General features: G+C 46.7%; 1 pseudogene; it reads left to right on the forward strand.

The window, feature by feature from the left end:
- The first annotated feature begins 1,001 nt into the window (after positions 1-1,001).
- On the forward strand, positions 1,002-17,755 carry LOC137319606 (galectin-5-like; annotated as a pseudogene).
- Positions 17,756-22,058: the final 4,303 nt, after the last annotated feature.

The following is a 22,058-nucleotide window of genomic DNA, read 5'->3' on the forward strand; positions in this document are numbered from 1 at the left end:
CTGGACACACTTCCTGCACACATGGTCGCCAGGGACACTGGTAGTGTCCATGACTTCCCACATAGTGCAGGAGGAGCATATCACGGGTGCGAGCTCTGCTGACATGACTTGCCTTAGACTCTCAGACTCTCCTACTGCTCTCGGTCTCTCCTTTTATATTGTGCTCACCTCTCGGTCTCTCCTGCCTCACCTGTGATGTCGCACAGTAGTTTTCTCTTGTTGCAGGTCTGCTGCTGCCTTTATTCCCCAATCTCAGTCTTCTGCTGCTCAGGTCCACTGCCGCTCTGCGGAAAAAGTTCAGAAAAGCGAGGCAAAGCAGCACGTCCTTCCCCCACTTCACCGAATTCCCACACTTACCAAACTCTGAGGTGTTCACTCTGTGCTCTGCTGCACTTCCTTCTCAGTCCATGCGCTGTTAATTTCAGAATCCTTCAATCTAATTGGTTAAGGAGGTACCCAGTTGCTTGCCCTGTTCACTCAGGCCGCAGACGCCCCATTTCCCTCGCTGCGCCATTATCAGCTCCCACTTTCGGCAACTTGACACAGTTAGATGCCCTGCCAAAGCAAATTATTGCTTTTAAAAGGGAAGGGGATAAATATTTGACAACAAATGTATTTTAAAGGCTATGGGGAAGAATGGTGGAGAGCTCTTTCGGAGGGCCAGAACAGGCATGAAGGGCCGAATGGCCTCCTTCTGTGTTGTGCCTCGGGACATTTTACTGCATTAAAGACGCTATATAAATGCAAGTTGTTGTTGTAAACTTCTATGATTTCTATGTTATTTTGTGTTTCTTTTGTGATGAGTGAAAATTAATGATGGTCCTTAACAAGAGGAGATAAAAAGATTATCAGTCACATGATAAATTTAAAACATTTAAAATTGACTGCGTTGATGTGTGGTTTGACAGGCCTGTTGTGTCCTTGTGAAGCTTTGGTGATGTTTTGGATCAGAAGCAGAGTTTCGTTTCTGTGTTGAGAAGGAGTCAGCTCTCTTGACGTGTCAGTTCCTGCGGTTAAATTGGGAAAGAGGTGAATTTCAGTCTCAAACAACATCGCTGCAACTCCTAGAGCTTTCTGATCGCAGCACGCACAGGCAGCCGGAGATCCAGCAGCATGGCTTTCTCGCAAGGGTCTGAGCAACAGCCCATCTACAGCCCGGTATGTACCTGGTCCCAGCCCCAGCAGATGTCCCCCGGTGACTGACCATGATTGCGAAAGTCATTTGCTTGTTTGATCATTTTTTTCCCGGCAAATAGTCTCACTCATATTCATTCTTGCCGCCCTTTTGAACGAATGCATGGCAGTTCGGTAGTGGGGGGGGGTGGGGAACTGGTGGAGAGTGGAGGTTGGGGGAGAGAGGGAGAGAGAGGGAGAGACTGGGGGGAGAGAGTTTGGGACAGAGGGAGAGACTGGGAGAGTGAGGGAGACCGGGGAGAATGGTGGAGAGAGGGAGACTAGTGGTGAGAGGGAGACTAGGGGTTGGGGGGATTGGGGCTCCAGTGGGGGACAGAGACTGGGTGTTGGTCCCAGCGTTTCTTGCAGAGCAGCAGCATCCTGCTACTTGACAATTTGCATGTTTCTACATTACCTCATTCAGCCCTCATGTGCCTGTCCTTGTAGCCATAGATCCGCTCTAACTTTCTAATCTTATTCACATTCCCTAATTTTCCATATCTAAGGTGTTTCTAAGGCGGGTCCCTCTTCAAGGCTGGAGCGAACATAGACAACTTGTTTTGTCCGTTGCTGAGTTTCTTATCAGCTACAGCTCTCTGATTGGACTGCCTCCTAATTAAGTCCATAGTCCAAACTGAAACATTGCTTTTTACTGCATTTGATCTATATTAATAACTTGGACTTGGGTGTACAGGTCACAATTTCAAAATTTGCAGATGACACAAAACTTGAAAGTGTAGTGAACAGTGAGGAGGATAGTGATAGACGTCAAGAGGATATAGACAGGCTGGTGGGATGGGCGAACACATGGCAGATGAAAGTTAACGGAGAGAAGTGCAAAATGATACATTTTGGCAGGAAGAATGAGGAGAGGCAATATAAACTAAATGGTACAATTCTAAAAGGGGTGCAGGAACAGAGAGACCTGGCGGTATATGTACACAAAAGTGGCAGGACAGGTTGAGAAAGCGGTTAAAAAAACATACGGGATCATAAGAACATAAGAAATAGGAGCAGGAGTAGGCTATTTGGCCCTTCGAGCCTGCTCCGCCATTCAATAAGATAATGGCTGATTTGATTCTGGCCTCAAATCCACTTTGCCACCCTTTCGCCATATCCTTTGACTCCCTTGCTGATCAAATATTTGTCCAACTCAGCCTTGAATATATTCAATGACTCAGCCTCCGCCGCTCTTTGGGCAAAGAATTACAAAGGTTCATAACGCTCTGAGAGGAGAAATTTCTCTTCATCTCCGTCTTAAATGGGCAACTCCTTGTTCTGAGACTATGCCCCTTATTCTAGAATCTCTAGCCAGGGGGAACAATCTCTCAGCATTGACCCTGTCAAGCCCCCTCATAATCTTATATGTTTCAATGAGATCACCTCTCATTCTTCTAAACTCCAGAGAGTATAGGCCCATTCTACTCAACCTCTCTTCATTGGACAACCCTCATCCTAGGAATTATAGAAAGGTTACAGAACGGAAGGAGTCCATTCAGCCCATCGAGTCCATGCCGGCTCTATGCAAGAGTAATCCAGCTAGTCCCACTCCCCCGCCCTTTCCCCATAGCCCTGCAAATCTTTTCCTTTCATGTACTTATCTAATTCCCTTTTGAAGACCATGATTGAATCTGCCTCCACCACCCCCTCGGGCAGTGCATTCCAGCTCCTAACCACTCGCTGTGTAAAAGGGTTTATCCTCATGTCACCTTTGGTTCTTTTGCCAATCACCTTAAATCTATGTCCTCTGCTTCTTGAACCTTCCGCCAATGGGAACAGTTTCTCTCTATCGACTCTGACTAGACCCTTCATGATTTTGAATACCTCTATTAAACCGCCTTGCAACCGTCTCTGTTCCAAGGAGAACAACCCCAGCTTCTCCAGTCTACCCATGTAATTAAAGCCCCTCATCTCTGGAATCAATAAAGGAAATCTCTTCTGCACCCTCTCTAAGGCATATATAACCCCAGATCTCTCTGTTGCTGTACCCCTTCTTACTAAAATGTATCCAGTTATTCTAGTTATTCAATCCAGAAACCACCCAGATTTCTATCCATTGGTTGGAAACAAGGTTCAAAACAATCATCCCCTGGACTTAAAAGTTCCTCCAGTACTCTTTTACTGTTATTCATATTGTGGATAATATAAATTTCAATTTTTGGTGTTCACTCTAAATTGGAAATTCCAATTTTATATCTTTCTCTTCTTCAATTGACATCCCTCTTTTTTTTTATTCATTCATGGGATGTGGGCGTCACTGGCGAGGCCGGCATTTATTCCTCATCCCAGATTGCCCTTGAGAAGGTGGTGGTGAGCCGCCTTCTTGTACCGCTGCAGTCCGTGTGGTGAAGGTTCTCCCACAGTGCTGTTAGGAAGGGAGTTCCAGGGTTTTGACCCAGCGACAATGAAGGAATGGCCGATATATTTCCAAGTCGGGATGGTGTGTGACTTGGAGGTGATGTTGAACCCATGTACCTGCTGCTCTTGTCCTTCTAGGTGGTAGAGGTCGCGGGGCTGGGAGATGCTGTCGAAGAAGCCTTGGCGAGTTGCTGCAGTGCATCCTGTGGATGGCACACACTGCAGCCACAGTGCGCCGGTGGTGAAGGGAGTGAATGTTTAGGGTGGTGGATGGGGTGCCAATCAAGCGGGCTGCTTTGTCCTGGATGATGTCGAGCTTCTTGAGTGTTGTTGGAGCTGCACTCATCCAGGCAAGTGGAGAGTATCCATCGCACTCCTGACTTGTGCCTTGTAGATGGTGGAAAGTCTTTGGTGAGTCAGGAGGTGAGTCACTCGCCGCAGAATACCAAGCCTCTGACCTGCTCTTGTGGCCACAGTATTTATATGGCTGGTCGAGTAAAGTTTCTGGTCAATGGTGACCCCCAGGATGTTGATGGTGGGGGATTCGGCAATGGTAATGTCGTTGAATGTCGCGGGGAGGTGGTTAGACTCTCTCTTGTTGGAGATGGTCATTGCCTGGCACTTTTCTGGCGCGAATGTTACTTGCCACTTATGAGCCCAAGCCTGGATATTGTCCAGGTCTTGCTGCATGCGGGCTCGGGCTTATTCATGATCTGAGGGATTGCGAATGGAACTGAACACTGTGCAATCATCAGCGAACATCCCCATTTCTGACCTTATGATTGAGGGAAGGTCATTGATGAAACAGCTGAAGATGGTTGGGCCTCGGTCACTGCCTTGAGGAACTCCTGCAGCAATGTCCTGGGGCTGAGATGATTGGCGACCAACAACCACTACCATCTTCCTTTGTGCTAGGTATGACTTCAGCCACTGGAGAGTTTTCCCCTTGATTCCCATTGACTTCAATTTTACTAGGGCTCCTTGGTGCCACACTCGGTCAAATGCTGCATTGATGTCAAGGGCAGTCACTCTCACCTCACCTCTGGAATTCAGCTCTTTTGTCCATGTTTGGATCAAGGCTGTAATGAGGTCTGGAGCCGAGTGGTCCTGGCGGAACCCAAACTGAGCATCGGTGAGCAGGTTATTGGTGAGTAAGTGCCGCTTGATAGCACTGTCGACGACACCTTCCATCGCATTGTTGATGATTGAGAGTAGACTGATGGGGCGGTAATTGGATTTGTCCTGCTTTTGTGGACAGGACATACCTGAGCAATTTTCCACATTGTCGAGTAGATGCCAGTGTTGTAGCTGTACTGGAACAGCTTGGCTCGATACCAGTGTGTTTAACCCTATCCTGATTGTTTCATTACAAAGTTGGTTTCTCTATGGACCATGTGCGAGTGCCTTGATTAATCAAATTAAATCAGTAGTGATACAGTATATGTTCTCACTCACCTGAACCACATTTACCATTTCATGTGGTGGTATTATCAAGTAACTGAGCATGCCTGAGACCCATTCTTCAGTGCATCTTCATCATGCATTTTGCATACTAATTGCCTTAATTGCAACATATCACATTTATGCACAAGTGATCCCAACATCATGCCACACGTGACATCAAATACAAGCCATTCCTGCGCTTTCAGGTTTTTAAAATATCAGGGGTGTCTGGAGGTCTTTGTTTATCTCCCCCAGCATTGTCCTGGTGTCTCGGGTTGTGGCCAGGCTTATCAAATGCAACTTTCTCATTGTTCAGTATAGGCAAGGACACAGCCATCTCCAAGAGAAAGCTATCAATTAACTATTCTTAACTACACTTTGCTGACTTTCACTAGAATGGATATTGATACCAGATTGATATCTTTGGGTGAATCATGCCCAGGTGATTTATCTTACTCGTGGATGTTCTCAAACATCTCTTCCCTAAACCCTTCTGTTAGGATTCCTGAAATTCACCCACAATCACCAAGGGCGATAACCTTAGACCCCATTTGGTGGTATAATTTTCCTGTTTCTAGCTTATATCCTCAGTCACTTCCTCATGTCCAATTTACACGTCTCATTACATAATCTTGCCTGTCAAAACCCCATATAATTTATTTAGTATTTTGAGCCGTTAAGACCTCCATCTCCCCATCTGTTATATTATCCCAATGTCTTTGGTCATATCGATGGGGTTTTTTTTGGTGGGGGAGGGGGCTTCTGTTGCTAAAGCTGAAATACGGAGAGTTCCACCTGAACACAAATCCATGGACGATGCTTTTTATTGCTGTTTTATTGAAGTTTTTTGGCAACGAGGGGGCTGGGAGTGACCGTCTCTTGATGAGTTTACATAACCAGCAGTTTTTATGGAGTTACAGCCGTCCTCATCTCGCCACAGGTTTGGACTATGGCGTTTCGCCAGCTAAAAATAACTGCCATTTTTAAACAAAAATGTTACGGTGGGGGGAGCGGGATGGGGGTACACTGGGAAGGGGAGTCTTGAGGGGAGGGGGCCATTTCTGCTTCTGTGTGAGAATTCCGCAGCCACAGAATCATGGGGAAGAAAATGGGGCATTGAGTATTCTTCTAACTCTGTTTACCCTTTCTTTCAGATTATCCCTTTCACTGGGGCTATATTTGGTGGACTGCAAGACGGGAAAATGGTGATAATTCAAGGACAGGTGCCAGGACATGCTGAGAGGTAACCCTGCCATGACTCAAAATCAAGGAAGTTCCAGCCCTACGAACCTCCGAGATCTCTGCGTTCCTCCAACTCTGGCTTCTTGTGAATCCTCGATTTCCTTCGTCTCTCCATTGGGGGCCATGCCTTCAGCTGCCTAGGCCCTAAGCTCTGGAATTCCCTCTGCCTCTCTACCTCTCTCTCCTCCTTTAAGATGCTCATTAAAACCTACCTCTTTGACCAAGCTTTTGGTCACCTGTCCTAACACCTCTATTTGGTGTCAAATTCTGTCTGATACGCTCATGTGAAGCGCCTTGTGACATTTTACTATGTTAAAGGCATTGTATAAATACAAGTTGTTGTTGTACAGTTATATAATACAAGATGATTATCTCGACTCACAACTGTCTGCAAGAATTTCCGTGTGAATGTGAAGTTGGTTTTGCACAAACCAGATAAAATGATGTTGTCTTGTTATTAGCTGGCAGCCTCCTCAAATGTCCACACCCCAGTTGGAGGACCAGTGATCTATCTGCATGGGACCGGTCCCTTTGGTCTCTTTATGTGGGTGATACCCACTGTTGCAAAGTTGCAGTGGCTGGGCCTGGTGGGATTGTTAAGTTAGTCCCTTACAAAGGAAGTCTCTTCCCCGCCCTTCACCTTTCTCGTACTGGTTGACTCACCAGGTTCAATCCCACATCCAAATGGTCCACTGTGAAATTATATTATAAAATGGCTTTAAAGGATTTAGATCTGAGTGAATCAAAAAATACTAAGACTTGTGGAGATGAAAAACAGGAATGAAATGTAACATTTCCTGTTGTTCATTCTCAAGATTTTTGAATCTTTATTCCATGCTGCAAAAGTTCCGGTGGGAATAGTACGACTTGAGCTGCTCTGGGGTCTGTTACAGCCCTTAACCCAACGCACCCAAGCTCTGCTCAAAAAGGGTGTAAGGGTAAACCCAGCAACTACAGGCCAGTCAGTTTAACCTCGGCAGTGGAGAAACTTTTAGAAATGATAATCTGGGACAAAATTAACAGTCACTTGGACAAGTGTGGATTAATTAAGGAAAGCCAGCACAGATTTGTTAAAGGAAATATTGTTTAAGTAACTTAATAGAGTTTTTTGATGAGGTAACAGAGAGGGTTGATGAGGGCAGTGCGGTTGATGTAGTGTATATGGACTTCCAAAAGGAGTTTGATAAAGTGCCACATAATAAGCTTGTCATCGAAGCCCATGGAATAAAAGGGGCAGTTGCAGCATGGATACGAAATTGGCTAAGTAACAGGGAACAGAGAGTAGTGGTGAACGGTTGTTTTTCTGAATGGAGGGTACAGTGGTGTTCCCCGGGGGTCAGTGCTGGGATTTGCAGATGACACAAAACTTGGAAGGGTAGTGAACAGTGAGGGGAGGATGGTGATAGACTTCAAGGGGACCTAGACAGGCTGATGGAATGGGCAGACACATGGCAGATGAAATTTAACGCAGAAAAGTGTGGTGATACATTTTGGTAGGAAGAACAAGGAGAGGCAATATAAATTAAAGGGTACAATTCTAACAGGGTGCAGAAACAGAGAGATCTGGGGGTGTATGTGCACACATTGTTGGAGGTGGCAAAGCAGGTTGAGAAAGCGGTTAAGAAAGTATACGGGATCCTGGGCTTTATAAATACGAGGCATAGAGAACAAAAGCAAGGAGGTTACGATGAACCTTTATAAAACACTGGTTCGACCACAACTGGAGTATTGTGTCCAGGTCTGGGCACCGCACTTTAGGAAGGATGTGAAGGCCTTAGAGAGGGTGCAGAAGAGATTTATTGGAATGATTCCAGGGATGAGGGACTTTAGTTACGTGGATAGACTGGAGAAGCTGGGATTGGAGCAGAGAAGGTTGTGAGGAGATTTGATAGAGGTGTTCAAAATCATGAAGGGTCTGGACAGAATAGATAGAGAGAAACTGTTCCCATTGGCGGAAGGATTGAGAACCAGAGGACATAGATTTAAGGTAATTGGCAAAAGAACCAAAGGCGACATGAGGAAAAACTTTTTTTGACGTAGTGAGTGGTTAGGATCTGGAATGCACTGCCTGAGGGGGTGGTGGAGGCAAACTCAATCATGGCCTTCAAATGGGAATTGGATAAGTATTTGAAGGGAATCATTAGCAGGGCTAAGGGGATAGGATGGGGGAGTGGGACTAGCTGGATTGCTCTTGCAGAGAGCCAGCACGGACTCAATGGGCTAAATGGCCTTCTTCCGTTCTGTAACCATTCTATGATTCTATTAGGAGCGAGGGGCACAGCCTGTCCAAATGTGGGCCAGTGTTACAGTCAGTTGTCCAAAAAATTCCCAAAATGGAAATTGGACCACCTCCCCCACTAAAATATAATGAAAGAAAGAAATATAAATTTTAAAAAAGACATCAACATCTCACGCTGTGCTTATCAAAGTCTTCTCCATTGAGGGACCTCCTGCAAATATTAGCACACACCCAGGGACCCACTACAAATAATCGTATACAATAGGGGCCCCCTTCAAATAATAGCACGCTCCCAGGGACCCACTATAAATAATAGTATACAATAGGGGCCCCCTTCAAATAATAGCACGCTCCCAGGGACCCACTATCAATAATAGTACAACACCTGGGGCATTCTCCCAGGGACCCCCTAATTAATAACACAACAACAGTCTGGTGTTGCAGTGATGATCTATGTTCGGAGCAGCATGCACCCTTCAAGGAAGCTAACTGACCGAATTTGTCCTTGTCCCGTAGGTTTGCGGTGGATTTTCAGTGTGGTAGCTGTGAGGGTTGTGGAGGCAGGAACCCTCACAACATTCAAGAAGCATTTGGATGAGCACTTGAAATGCCATAGCATACAAGGCTACGGACCAAATGCTGGAATATGGGATTAGAGTAGACAGGGCTGATGGCCGGCGCGGACACGATGGGCCGAAGGGCCTCTATCCGTGCTGTATAACTCTATGACTCTATGACTCTATGAGAAGCCCCGTTCCGACGTCGCCTTTCACTTTAACCTGCGTTACGATGAAGGTAACATCGTTGTCTGCAACACGTTGGAGCGCGAATATTGGGGAAGTGAAGAGAGGAAGAACCAAATGCCCATCCCCTGCGGCTTATACTTTGAACTGATCGTTAACGTGCGCAGTTACTGTTTTCAGGTATGAAGAGGGACTAATTGACTCCATGTGAACGGATTCCTTGAAAAGTAGAACTATTAGGCCTACAAATATGTTCCCCTCTTCCTGTGGGCAAGTGCCTGCCCTACATGACTGAAATCAAGAGCTCACTGTCCAGGTGATCACAGGCCCAGACCCATATTCCATTGCTCCAACGTATTGTTCGTCACAGCATTGCTGAAGGTAGATCTCAAGCAAACCATGGCTTGTAAATGGGGCCCTGGATAAAGAGACAGTGCCATTGTGTCAGGTGGTGTGGGCAGTACCTGTGAGATATGTATAAACATTTTGTCAGAAACGCTACATCTCAGTTCAAATTGATTTTGCTTTAATCATGAATCTCGGGAACTGAATTTAAGTCCAGTACGGGAAGGGAAGGTGTGGAGGGGAGGGGAGTGGGGGCCGGGAGGCAGATTCAACGAATGAATCCAATCGGGAATTCAGGAGTAACTTCTTTACTCAGAGAGCGGTGAGAATGTGAAACTCGCTACCACATGGAGTAGTTGAGGTGAATAACAGAGATGGATTTAAGGGGAAGCTGGATAAACACATGAGGGAGAAAGGAATAGAAGGATAGGAGGATAGGGTGAGATGAAGTAAGGTGGGAGGAGGCTCGTGTGGAGCATAAACACCAGTGTAGCCATTTGGGCCGAATAGCCTGTTTCTGTGCTGTGTAATTCTATGTAAAACTCCAAGATGGAGGACTGATAACTTGTGCTTTCATAAGTAATTTGATTGCTTTTCTTTCTTCCAAAGGTTTCTGTGAATGGTCAGCATTTCCTTTAATACAACCACAGGCTGCTCCTCAGTAGAGTGGACACGCTCAAGATTTCAGGAGATGTCCATGTGAATGCCATCACCTTCAGAAGCCCAAATGTAAGTAGCTCACCGCCATTTGCCAAGTCCAAAACTGGACAGGGAGGCAGAGATCAGGACAGCTGGGACCATGGTTTGAGTTGTGAAGCTTGCTCTGCTGGTCATGAAAATTGATTGAAAATCTTTATAACCAATGCAACCATGTCACAAGACAGAAGTGAGGGAGAAAGATGACTTTTAATTGAAAGCAAGACATTTGGGGCTGGATTTCCCTCTATTATTCTGCCCAAAATTGGGCGGGATAACATCTGAAAAAGGTGGGAAATTGGACAGTGAGGCCTACTGGAGTCTCATCGCCCAGACCTCAGTTTCTCTCTCCTGGCCCAAGGCATGACTGCTGCTGGCCGCTCTTTCCCTGCCCCCACCACATGCGAGTGCCAGTTGGTAGCTTTACCCCAAGTGATTAAAGCATGGAAGAATGTGGAGCTCTTTACAGATTATATCAGACATACCTTCTCGCATACCAGGATGTCCTTCTGCACACTAAGAGCAGTCAACAGTTGGAATGGACTCCCAGATAGAGTAGTGGAGGTGAAAGACCTGGAATCATTTAAGAAACGAATGGATGCCGCAATCGGGGCACCAGTGGGCTTCGCTGGATGGATAAATTAAGATGGGCTGAATGACCGTCCTCATCTGTAATGATCTTTTGACCTCCACAAGTTGAGTCTCTGACCTCTCGTGCAGAGGCACCAAGCAGAAATCAGATGTTTGCCCATGAAAGGAAAGGGAGCGGACAGCACGGTGTGAGGACAACAGAGTGTGCTGAGAGTTCGGTAAGTGTGGGAGTTGAAGGGTTAATCTCTTTAAATCTAGTGCATATTGCTTCAACTGTTTAAGGTCAATTTAAAAGTTTAAATTTCTAAGTTTCTGTCAGGCTTCAGTAGAGAGCTGCTGTAGCAAGTTAATTGGTTAGCTAGATTCAATTGGTCCCTGAAGGTGGGGCAGGCCTGACTCATCTGAGTCTCAACTGTAGAAATACAGGGGCCTGTCAGTGCGGACAGCACGGTGTGAGGACAGCACAGTGTGCTGAGAGTTCGGTAAGTGTGGGAGTTTGGTGAAGTGGGGGAAGGAGGTGCTGCTTTGCCTTGCTTTTCCTGCAGAGCGGTAGTGGACCTGAGAGCGGTGAGCGGCGGGAGAGAGCGAGACCAGAGCGGGGATAAAAACAGCGCGGAGAGAGCGAGAGTTTAGTCGGTGAGCGGCGGTAAAGAGCGAGACCAGAGCGGGGATAAAAACAGCGCGGAGAGAGCGAGAGTCCAGTCGGTGAGCGGCGGTAAAGAGCGAGACCAGAGCGGGGATAAAAACAGCGCGGAGAGAGCGAGAGTTCAGTCGGTGAGCGGCGGGAGAGAGCGAGACCAGAGCGGAGATATAAACAGCACGGAGAGAGCGAGAGTTCAGTCGGTGAGCGGCGGGAGAGAGCGAGACCAGAGCGGGGATATAAACAGCGCGGAGAGAGCGGGAGTTCAGTCGGTGAGCGGCGGGAGAGAGCGAGACCAGAGCGGGGATATAAACAGCGCAGAGAGAGCGAGACCAGAGCGGGGATATAAACAGCGCGGAGAGAGCGAGACCAGAGCGGGGATATAAACAGCGCGGAGAGAGCGAGACCAGAGCGGGGATATAAACAGCGCGGAGAGAGCGAGACCAGAGCGGGGATATAAACAGTGCGGAGAGAGCGAGACCAGAGCGGGGATATAAACAGCGCGGAGAGAGCGAGACCAGAGCGGGGATATAAACAGCGTGGAGAGAGCGAGACCAGAGCGGGGATATAAACAGCGTGGAGAGAGCGAGACCAGAGCGGGGATATAAACAGCGTGGAGAGAGCGAGACCAGAGCGGGGATATAAACAGCGCGGAGAGAGCGAGACCAGAGCGGAGATATAAACAGCGGGGAGAGAGCGAGAGTTCAGTCGGTGAGCGGCGGGAGAGAGCGAGACCAGAGCGGGGATATAAACAGCGCGGAGAGAGCGAGACCAGAGCGGAGATATAAACAGCGCGGAGAGAGCGAGACCAGAGCGGGGATATAAACAGCGCGGAGAGAGCGGGACCAGAGCGGGGCTATAAACAGCGCGGAGAGAGCGAGACCAGAGCTTACTCTGAGAGCGAGACTCTGAGACCAGCGGCAGTTCGGGGTGACGTCACCAGTCAGAAAGTGACGCGGCACAGGGGAGGCAGCTGATTGGTGATCAGGTTCAGGTGAGTATTTCTACCATTTTACTGTAAGTAAAGTAAGAAGAAAGGCAAGATCTGCAGGTTTTATAGCAGATAGTGTTTTTTTTTAGTGAACCTAGGTCCCTAGTATAGTTAACATTTTCTAATTTCAACGTAATTTAAAAGGGGTAACTAAGCTAAGGCAAGTCATGGCAGCAGACCTCGCACCCGTGATATGCTCCTCCTGCAAGATGTGGGAAGTCATGGACACTACCAGTGTCCCTGCCGACCATGTGTGCGGGAAGTGTGTCCACCTGCAGCTACTGACCGATCGTATCTCGGAGCTGGAGCTGCGGGTGGACTCACTGTGGAGCATCCGCGATGCAGAGAAACTCGTGGATAGCACGTTTAGCGAGTTGGTCACACAGCAGGTAAAGGGTATACAGGCAGGAAGTGAATGGGTGACCACCAGGAAGAGTAATAGATGCAGGCAGGTAGTGCAGGGGTCCCCTGTGGCCATCCCCCTCTCAAACAGATATGCCACTTTGGACGCTGTTGGGGGGGATGACTTATCAGGGGAAGGCAGCAGCAGCCAACTTCCTGGCACCACGGGTAGCTCTGCTGCACAGGCTGGGAGGAAAAAGAGTGGCAGAGCGATAGTGATAGGGGACTCAATTGTAAGGGGAATAGACAGGCGTTTCTGCGGCCGCAACCGAGACTCCAGGATGGTGTGTTGCCTCCCTGGTGCAAGGATCAAGGATGTCTCGGAGCGGCTACAGAACATTTTGGAGGGGGAGGGCGAACAGCCAGCTGTCGTGGTGCACATAGGCACCAACGATATAGGTAAAAAAGGGGATGAGGTCCTAAAAGCAGAATATAGGGAGTTAGAAGGTAAATTAAAAAATAGGACCTCAAAGGTAGTAATCTCAGGATTGCTGCCAGTGCCACGTACTAGTCAGAGTAGAAATAGGAGGATATTTCAAATGAATACGTGGCTAGAGGAATGGTGCAAGGGGGAGGGATTCAAATTCCTGGGACACTGGAAACGGTTCTGGGGGAGGTGGGACCAGTACAAACCGGATGGTCTGCACCTGGGCAGGGCCGGGACCGCTGTCCTAGGAGGAGTGTTTGCTCGTGCTGTTGGGGAGGGTTTAAACTAAAGTGGCAGGGGATTGGGAACCTGAGCAGGGAGAGAGAGGAAAGCGTAACAGGAAGGGACAGAAAGTATGGAGTAATAGGTAAAGTGTTAAAAAAGGAAAAAGCAGGAACTAAGCGTCACAAAACAGATTTGAAAGTTCTTTATCTGAATGCACGTAGCATTCGTAATAAAATGGACGAGTTAACGGCACAAATAACTACGTGTGGGTATGATCTTGTGGCCATTACAGAAACATGGCTGCAGGGTGACAACGACTGGGAATTAAATATGCCAGGGTATTTAACAATCAGGAAGGACAGGCAGGAAGGAAGGGGAGGTGGGCTGGCTATGTTAATAAAGGAAGGAATCACTGTAATACAGAGAAATGATATTGGGACAAAGCATCAAGATAATGAAACAGTTTGGGTGGAGATAAGGAATAATAAGGGGGAAAAAAACATTAGTCGGCGTAGTATACAGGCCTCCTAATAGTTGCAACTCTGCTGGAAGAAGTATTAATCAGGAAATAGTCGGGGCATGTAATAAGGGAACAGCCATAATGATGGGGGATTTTAATTATCATATTAACTGGACAAATCAAATTGGGCAGAGCAGCCTTGAGGACGAGTTCATTGAGTGCATCAGGGATGGATTTCTTGAGCAGTATGTAACTGATCCTACAAGGGGGCAGGCAACCTTGGACCTGGTCCTGTGTAATGAGTCAGGATTAATTAATAATATCCTCGTTAAGGATCCCCTTGGAACGAGCGACCACAACATGGTTGAATTCCATATCCAATTAGAGGGTGAGAAGGTTGATTCTCAAACAAGCGTACTGAGCTTGAATAAAGGAGACTATGATGGTATGAGAGCGGAATTGATTAAAGTGGACTGGGAAAATAGATTAAAGGTTAAGACGGTACATGAGCAGTGGTGTTCATTTAGGGAGTTATTTTACAACTTTCAAAATAAATATATTCCACTGAGGAAAAAAGGGTGTAAAAGAAATGACAGCCATCCGTGGCTAAGTAAAGAAATCAAGGATAGTATCCGACTAAAAACAAGGACATATAAGGTAGCCAAACTTAGTGGGAGGATAGAAGATTGGGAATTCTTCAAAAGACAGCAAAAAGTAACTAAAGGATTGATTAAGAAAGGGAAGTTAGATTATGAAAAGAAATTAGCAAAAAATATAAAAACAGATAGCAAGAGTTTCTATTGTTATATAAAAAGAAAAAGGGTGGCTAAGGCAAACGTAGGTCCCTTAGAGGATGAGACCGGGAAATTAATGGTGGGAAACATGGAGATGGCAAAAATGCTGAACAAATATTTTGTTTCAGTCTTTACAGTAGAGGACACTAAGAATATCCCAACACTGGACAAACAGGGGACTCTCGGGGGGGAGGAGCAAAATACGATTAAAATCACTCAGGAGATGGTACTCAGTAAAATAATGGGACTCAAGGCGGATAAATCCCCTGGACCTGATGGCTTCCATCCTAGGGTCTTGAGGGAAGTGGCAGTAGGGATTGTGGATGCTTTGGTGATAGTTTTCCAAAATTCCCTGGACTCAGGAGAGGTCCCGGCAGATTGGAAAACTGCTAATGTAACACCGTTATTTAAAAAGGGTAGTAGGCAGAAGGCTGGAAATTATAGGCCAGTTAGCTTAACATCTGTGGTGGGTAAAATTTTGGAGTCTATTATTAAGGAGACAGTAACGGAACATTTAGATAAGCATAACTTAATAGGACAAAGTCAGCATGGCTTTATGAAGGGGAAGTCATGTCTGACAAATTTGCTTGAGTTCTTTGAGGATATAACGTATAGGGTGGATAAAGGGGAACCAGTGGACATAGTGTATTTAGACTTCCAGAAGGCATTCGACAAGGTGCCACATAAAGGATTATTACTTAAGATAAAAAATCACGGGATTGGGGGTAATATTCTGGCATGGGTGGAGGATTGGTTATCGAACAGGAAGCAGAGAGTTGGGATAAATGGTTCATTTTCGGACTGGCAACCAGTAACCAGTGGTGTTCCACAGGGGTCGGTGCTGGGTCCCCAACTCTTTACAATCTATATTAACGATTTGGAGGAGGGGACCGAGTGCAACACATCAAAATTTGCAGATGATACAAAGATGGGAGGGAAAGTAGAGAGTGAGGAGGACATAAAAAACCTGCAAGGGGATATAGACAGGCTGGGTGAGTGGGCGGAGATTTGGCAGATGCAATATAATATTGGAAAATGTGAGGTTATGCACTTTGGCAGGAAAAATCAGAGAGCAAGTTATTTTCTTAATGGCGAGAGACTGGAAAGTATTGCAGTACAAAGGGATCTGGGGGTCCTAGTGCAAGAAAATCAAAAAGTTGGTATGCAGGTGCAGCAGGTGATCAAGAAAGCCAACGGAATGTTGGCTTTTATTGCTAGGGGGATAGAATATAAAAACAGGGAGGTATTGCTGAAGTTATATAAGGTATTGGTGAGACCGCACCTGGAATACTGCATACAGTTTTGGTCTCCATACTTAAGAAAAGACATACTTGCTCTCGAGGCAGTACAAAGAAGGTTCACTCGGTTAATCCCGGGGATGAGGGGGCGGACATATGAGGAGAGGTTGAGTAGATTGGGACTCTACTCATTGGAGTTCAGAAGAATGAGAGGCGATCTTATTGAAACATATAAGATTGTGAAGGGTCTTGATCGGGTGGATGCAGTAAGGATGTTCCCAAAGATGGGTGAAACTAGAACTAGGGGGCATAATCTTTGAATAAGGGGCTGCTCTTTCAAAACTGAGATGAGGAGAAACTTCTTCACTCAGAGGGTGGTAGGTCTGTGGAATTTGCTGCCCCAGGAATCTGTGGAAGCTACATCATTAGATAAATTTAAAACAGAAATAGACAGTTTCCTAGAAGTAAAGGGAATTAGGGGTTATGGGGAGCGGGCAGGAAATTGGACATGAAGCTGAGTTCGGATCGGTCAATGCCCTGTGGGTGGCGGAGAGGGCCCAGGGGCTGTGTGGCCGGGTCCTGCTCCGACTTCTTGTGTTCTTTAGATTTGTGGTTGGGATCAGATCAGCCATGATCTTATTGAATGGCGGAGCAGGCTCGAGGGGCCGATTGGCCTCCTCCTGCTCCAATTTCTTATGTTCTTATGTTCTTATCACCGTCTGGGGCACCGCTCCGTAGCCAGTCTCAGAGCAAACACGGGTGAAGGCTTGAGAGGGAGGTGGGGGGAAGGTTACCTTCCCTTCTGTTTGGGGCAGGTTTGTGGTGCAGGAACAAGCAAGGGAAGAAAAATCTGATAAATTGAGGAAGACTCACCTTTGAAAAAAGGAAAGATATTAAAACGTACTCAAATCCAGTCTTTGTAATTATTTTGGTAAATAAGTTTGGAATCCAAGTTCTGATGAAAAATCTCACCCAAAATGTTAGTTTATCTTCCTCTTTCAGACTCTGATTTAACTGCTATGCATTTCCAGGGTTTTGGACTTTTGATTCAGATTTCTGTATCTTAACCTCGCACCGAGTCCCATTCAGCGACCACCCCTGTGCTCGCTGACCAACATTGGCTCCCGGCCCACCAACACCTCCATTTTAAAATTCTAATCCTCATGTTCAAATCCCTCCATGTCCTCGCCCCTCCCTATCTCTTTAACCTCCTCCAGCACTACAACCCTCTGAGGATTCTGTGTTTCTCCAACTCTGGCCTCTTGTGCATCCCTCACTTCCTTCGCCCCACCATTGTTGGCTAGAGCTGCCTGGGTCCAAAGCTCTGGAATTCCCTCCTTAAACCTCTCCGACACTCTCCTTCTTTGACCAAGCTTTTGATCACCTGTCCTAATGGCTTGGTGTCAATGCTTGTCTGACAACGCTCCTGTGAAGCACCTTGGGACTAAATTAAAGGCGCTAAATAAATGCAGGTTGTTGTTGTTGTTCCATCGTTTTTTGTTCCTTTTAATCCACCCCAATCCTGTTCTCTGATTCTGTTTTGGCTATAGGTTCCTCCAGCCCGTGCTCCTCCCACTTATGCTCACATTCCGGTCTTCCATGTAAGGCTGGTTGTTTTGGTTCTTTCTGCAAATTGCTTCTGTCAGATTTTCAGTTGCACAAATGCCAGTTATTCTCCAAAATGGCAACAGGCCAAGTTTGCCGATTGCCTTGTTGAGGCCCCTGTCCAGACATTCCCTGCCATCTGAATTCTCAAGAACTGCTCACATATTTTAAATAACACATACATGCAGGTGCTGTGATGAGCTTCAAAAGGGAACTGGATAAGTACTTGAAACGAAAATTAGAGAGGATGCAAAGGAGATTTACAAGAATGATTCCAGGGATGAGGGACTTAAATTACTGGGATAGACTGGAGAAGCTGGGGTTGTTCTCCTTGGAACAGAGATGGTTGAGAGGAGATTTGATAGAGGTGTTCAAAATCATGAATGATCGAGACAGAGTGGATATAATCTGTTCCCATTGGCAGAAGGTCAAGAACCAGAGGGCAAAGATTGAAGGTGATTGGCAAAAGAACCAAAGGTGATATGAGGGAAATCTTTTTTACACAGCGAGTGGTTAGGATCTGGAATGCACTGCCCCTGGGAGTGGCGGACTGGATAAGTACTTGAAACGAAAATTGAGTACTGGTTTACTCTGGGTGGATGCGCTTTGGTTATCGGTATCTGCCTTGTGATCTTTTCCTGGAATTATGTGGTTAGTTTACTGGCATATTTTTGTATCAAAAAAGCTGTGGAACTCTGATAAACAAAGCACTAGTGTGTAGATTCAAAGCTGTGTTCCAAAGGAGGAGACTTGAGAAACGTGGGGTGTCTCGATTAGAACAAATACAGCTAAGGGAAGGACTGATGGAGGTGTTTAAAATGATGAGGGGTTTAAATAAGGTAAATCGGGAAAATCTATTTCCACAGGTCAGTGAGTCCGTATGAATTTAAGATCACCAAAAGGGCAAAGGGAAAGATTTGGAGAATTTTTTTTTATGCTGAGGATTGTTCGGTCATGGAATGCCCAACCAGAAATATTGGGGGAAGCAGAATCCATAATACTTTTTAAAATAGAAATGCAATAGAAAAATTTAAAAGGGGAATGGGGCTAAGCGGAGAGCTCCGTCAAAGAGCTAGCACAGGTGTGATGGGCCGAATGGCTTCTTTCTGTGAATCATTGAATCAAAGAAGGTTACAGCACGGAAGGAGGCCATTCGGCCCATCGAGTCCGCGCCGGCTCTATGCATGAGAAACCCAGCTAGTCCCACTGTCCCATAGCCCTGCACATTTTTTCGTTTCAAGTACTTCTCCAGTTCCCTTTTGAAGGTCATGATTGAATCTGCCTCCACCACCCCCTCGGGCAGTGCATTCCAGATCCTAACCACTCGCTGTGTAAAAAAGTTTTCCCTCATATCACCTTTGGTTCTTTTGCCAATCACCTTAAATCTATGTCCTCTGGTTCTTGACCTTCTGCCAATGGGAACAGTTTCTCTCTATCTGCTCTGTCTAGACCCTTCATGATTTTGAATACCTCTATCAAATCTCCTCTCAACCACCTCTGTTCCAAGGAGAACAATCCCAGCTTCTCCAGTCTATCCACGTAATTTAAGTCCCTCATCCCTGGAAGCATTCTAGTAAATCTCCTCTGCACCCTCTCTAAAGCCTTCACATCCTTCCTAAAGTGCAGTGCCCAGAACTGGACACAATGCTCCAGTTGTGGCCGAACCAGTTTTTTATAAAGGTTCATCATGACTCCCTTGCTTTTGTACTCTATGCCTCTATTTATAAAGCTCAGGACCCTGTATGCTTTTTTAACCGCTTTCTCAACTTGCCCTGTCATCTTCAATGATTTATGCACCATATACCCCCAGATCTCTCTGTTCCTGTACCCCTTTTAGAGTTGTGCCCTCTGGTTTATATTGCCTCTCCTCATTTTTCCTACCGAGATGCATCAAGTCGAATTTTTCTGCATTAAATTTCATCTGCCATGTGTCCGCCCATTCCACCAGCCTGTCTATATCCTCTTGAAGTCTAGCACTATCCTCCTCACTGTTCACCACACTTCCAAGTTTTGTGTCATCTGCAAATTTTGAAATTGTGACCTGTACTCCCAAGTCCAAGTCATTAATATATATCACGAAAAGCTGTGGTCCCAGCACCGACCCCTGGGGAACACCACTGTACCTCCCTCCAGTCCGAAAAACAACCGTTCACCACTACTCTCTGTTTCCTGTCCCTTAGCCAATTCTGTATCCATGTTGATACTGCCCCCTTTTATTCCATGGGCCGCAATCTTGATAATAAGCCTATCGTGCGGCACTTTATCAAACGATTTTTGAAAATCCATATTCACCACATCAGCTGCATTGCCCTCATCAACCCTCTCTGTTCCTCGTCAAAAAACTCTATCAAGTTGGTTAAACATAATTTGCCTTTAGCAAATCCGTGCTGGCTTTCCCTAATCAATCCACCCTCGTCCAAGTATCTGTTAATTCTGTCCCAGGTTATCGTTTCCAAAAGTTTCCCCACCACCGAGGTTAAACTGACTGGCCTATAGTTGCTGGGTTTATCCTTTCACCCTTTTTTGAACAAGGGTGTAACATTTGCAATTCTCCAGTCCTCTGGCACCACCCCCGTATCTAAGGATGATTGGAAGATTATGGCCAGTACCTCCACAATTTCCACCCTTACTTCCCTCAGCAACCTCGGATGCATCCCATCCGGACCAGGTGATTTATCTGTATTAAGTACATCTAAGCTTTCTAGTACCTCTTTCTCAATTTTTAGCCCATTCAGTATCTTAAATATATCTTCTTTTACTGAGACTCTGGCAGCATCTTCTTCCTTGGTAAAGACCGATGCAACTATATACCCACGACAGATGTCAGGCTCACCGGTCTGTAGTTCCCAGGCTTTTCCCTGCCGCCCTTCTTAAACAAAGGCACAACATTTGCTACCCTCCAATCTTCAGGCACCTCACCTGTAGCTGGCGATGATTCAAATATCTCTGCTAGGGGACCCGCAATTTCCTCCCTAACCTCCCATAACGTCCTGGGATACATTTCATCAGGTCCCGGAGATTTATCTACCTTGACAAGGCTGAAGCGTTTGCAACCATCTTCAGCCAGAAGTGCCGAGTGGATGATCCATCTCAGCCTGATATCCCCACCATCACGGAAGCCAGTCTTCGGCCAATTCGATTCACTCCACGTGATATCAAGAAACGGCTGAGTGCACTGGATACAGCAAAGGCTATGGGCCCCGACAACATCCCAGCTGTAGTGCTGAAGACTTGTGCTCCAGAACTAGCTGCGCCTCTAGCCAAGCTGTTCCAGTACAGCTACAACACTGGCATCTACCCGACAATGTGGAAAATTGCCCAGGTATGTCCTGTCCACAAAAAGCAGGACAAATCCAATCCGGCCAATTACCACCCCATCAGTCTACTCTCAATCATCAGCAAAGTGATGGAAGGTGTCGTCGACAGTGCTATCAAGCGGCACTTACTCACCAATAACCTGCTCACCGATGCTCAGTTTGGGTTCCGCCAGGACCACTTGGCTCCAGACCTCATTACAGCCTTGGTCCAAACATGGACAAAATAGCTGAATTCCAGAGGTGAGGTGAGAGTGACTGCCCTTGACATCAAGGCAGCATTTGACCGGGTGTGGCACCAAGGAGCCCGAGTAAAATTGAAGTCAATGGGAATCAGGGGGAAAACTCTCCAGTGGCTGGAGTCATACCTAGCACAAAGGAAGATGATAGTGGTTGTTGGAGGCCGATCATCTCAGCCCCAGGACATTGCTGCAGGAGTTCCTCAAGGCAGTGTCCTCGGCCCAAGCATCTTCAGCTGCTTCATCAATGAGCTTCCCTCCATCATAAGGTCAGAAATGGGGATGTTCGCTGATGACTGCACAGTGTTCAGTTCCATTCGCAACCCCTCAAATAATGAAGCAGTCCGAGCCCGCATGCAGCAAGACCTGGACAACATCCAGGCTTGGGCTCACAAGTGGCAAGTAGCATTCGCGCCAGACAAGTGCCAGGCAATGACCATCTCCAACAAGAGAGAGTCTAACCACCTCCCCTTGACATTCAACGGCATTACCATCGCCGAATCCCCACCATCAACATCCTGGGGGTCACCATTGACCAGAAACTTAACTGGACCAGCATATAAATACTGTGGCTACGAGAGCAGGTCAGAGGCTTGGTATTCTGCGGCGAGTGACTCACCTCCTGACTCCACAAAGCCTTTCCACCATCTACAAGGCACAAGTCAGGAGTTTGATGGGATACTCTCCACTTGCCTGAATGAGTGCAGCTCCAACAACACTCAAGAAGCTCGACACCATCCAAGATAAAGCAGCCCGCTTGATTTGCACCCCATCCACCACCCTAAACATTCACTCCCTTCACCACCGGCGCACTGTGGCTGCAGTGTGCATCATCCACAGGATGCACTGCAGCAACTCGCCAAGGCTTCTTCGACAGCACCTCCCAAACCCAC

Source organism: Heptranchias perlo, unplaced genomic scaffold (genome assembly GCF_035084215.1).
Source record: "Heptranchias perlo isolate sHepPer1 unplaced genomic scaffold, sHepPer1.hap1 HAP1_SCAFFOLD_88, whole genome shotgun sequence".
Classification (NCBI taxonomy): Eukaryota; Metazoa; Chordata; class Chondrichthyes; order Hexanchiformes; family Hexanchidae; genus Heptranchias; species Heptranchias perlo.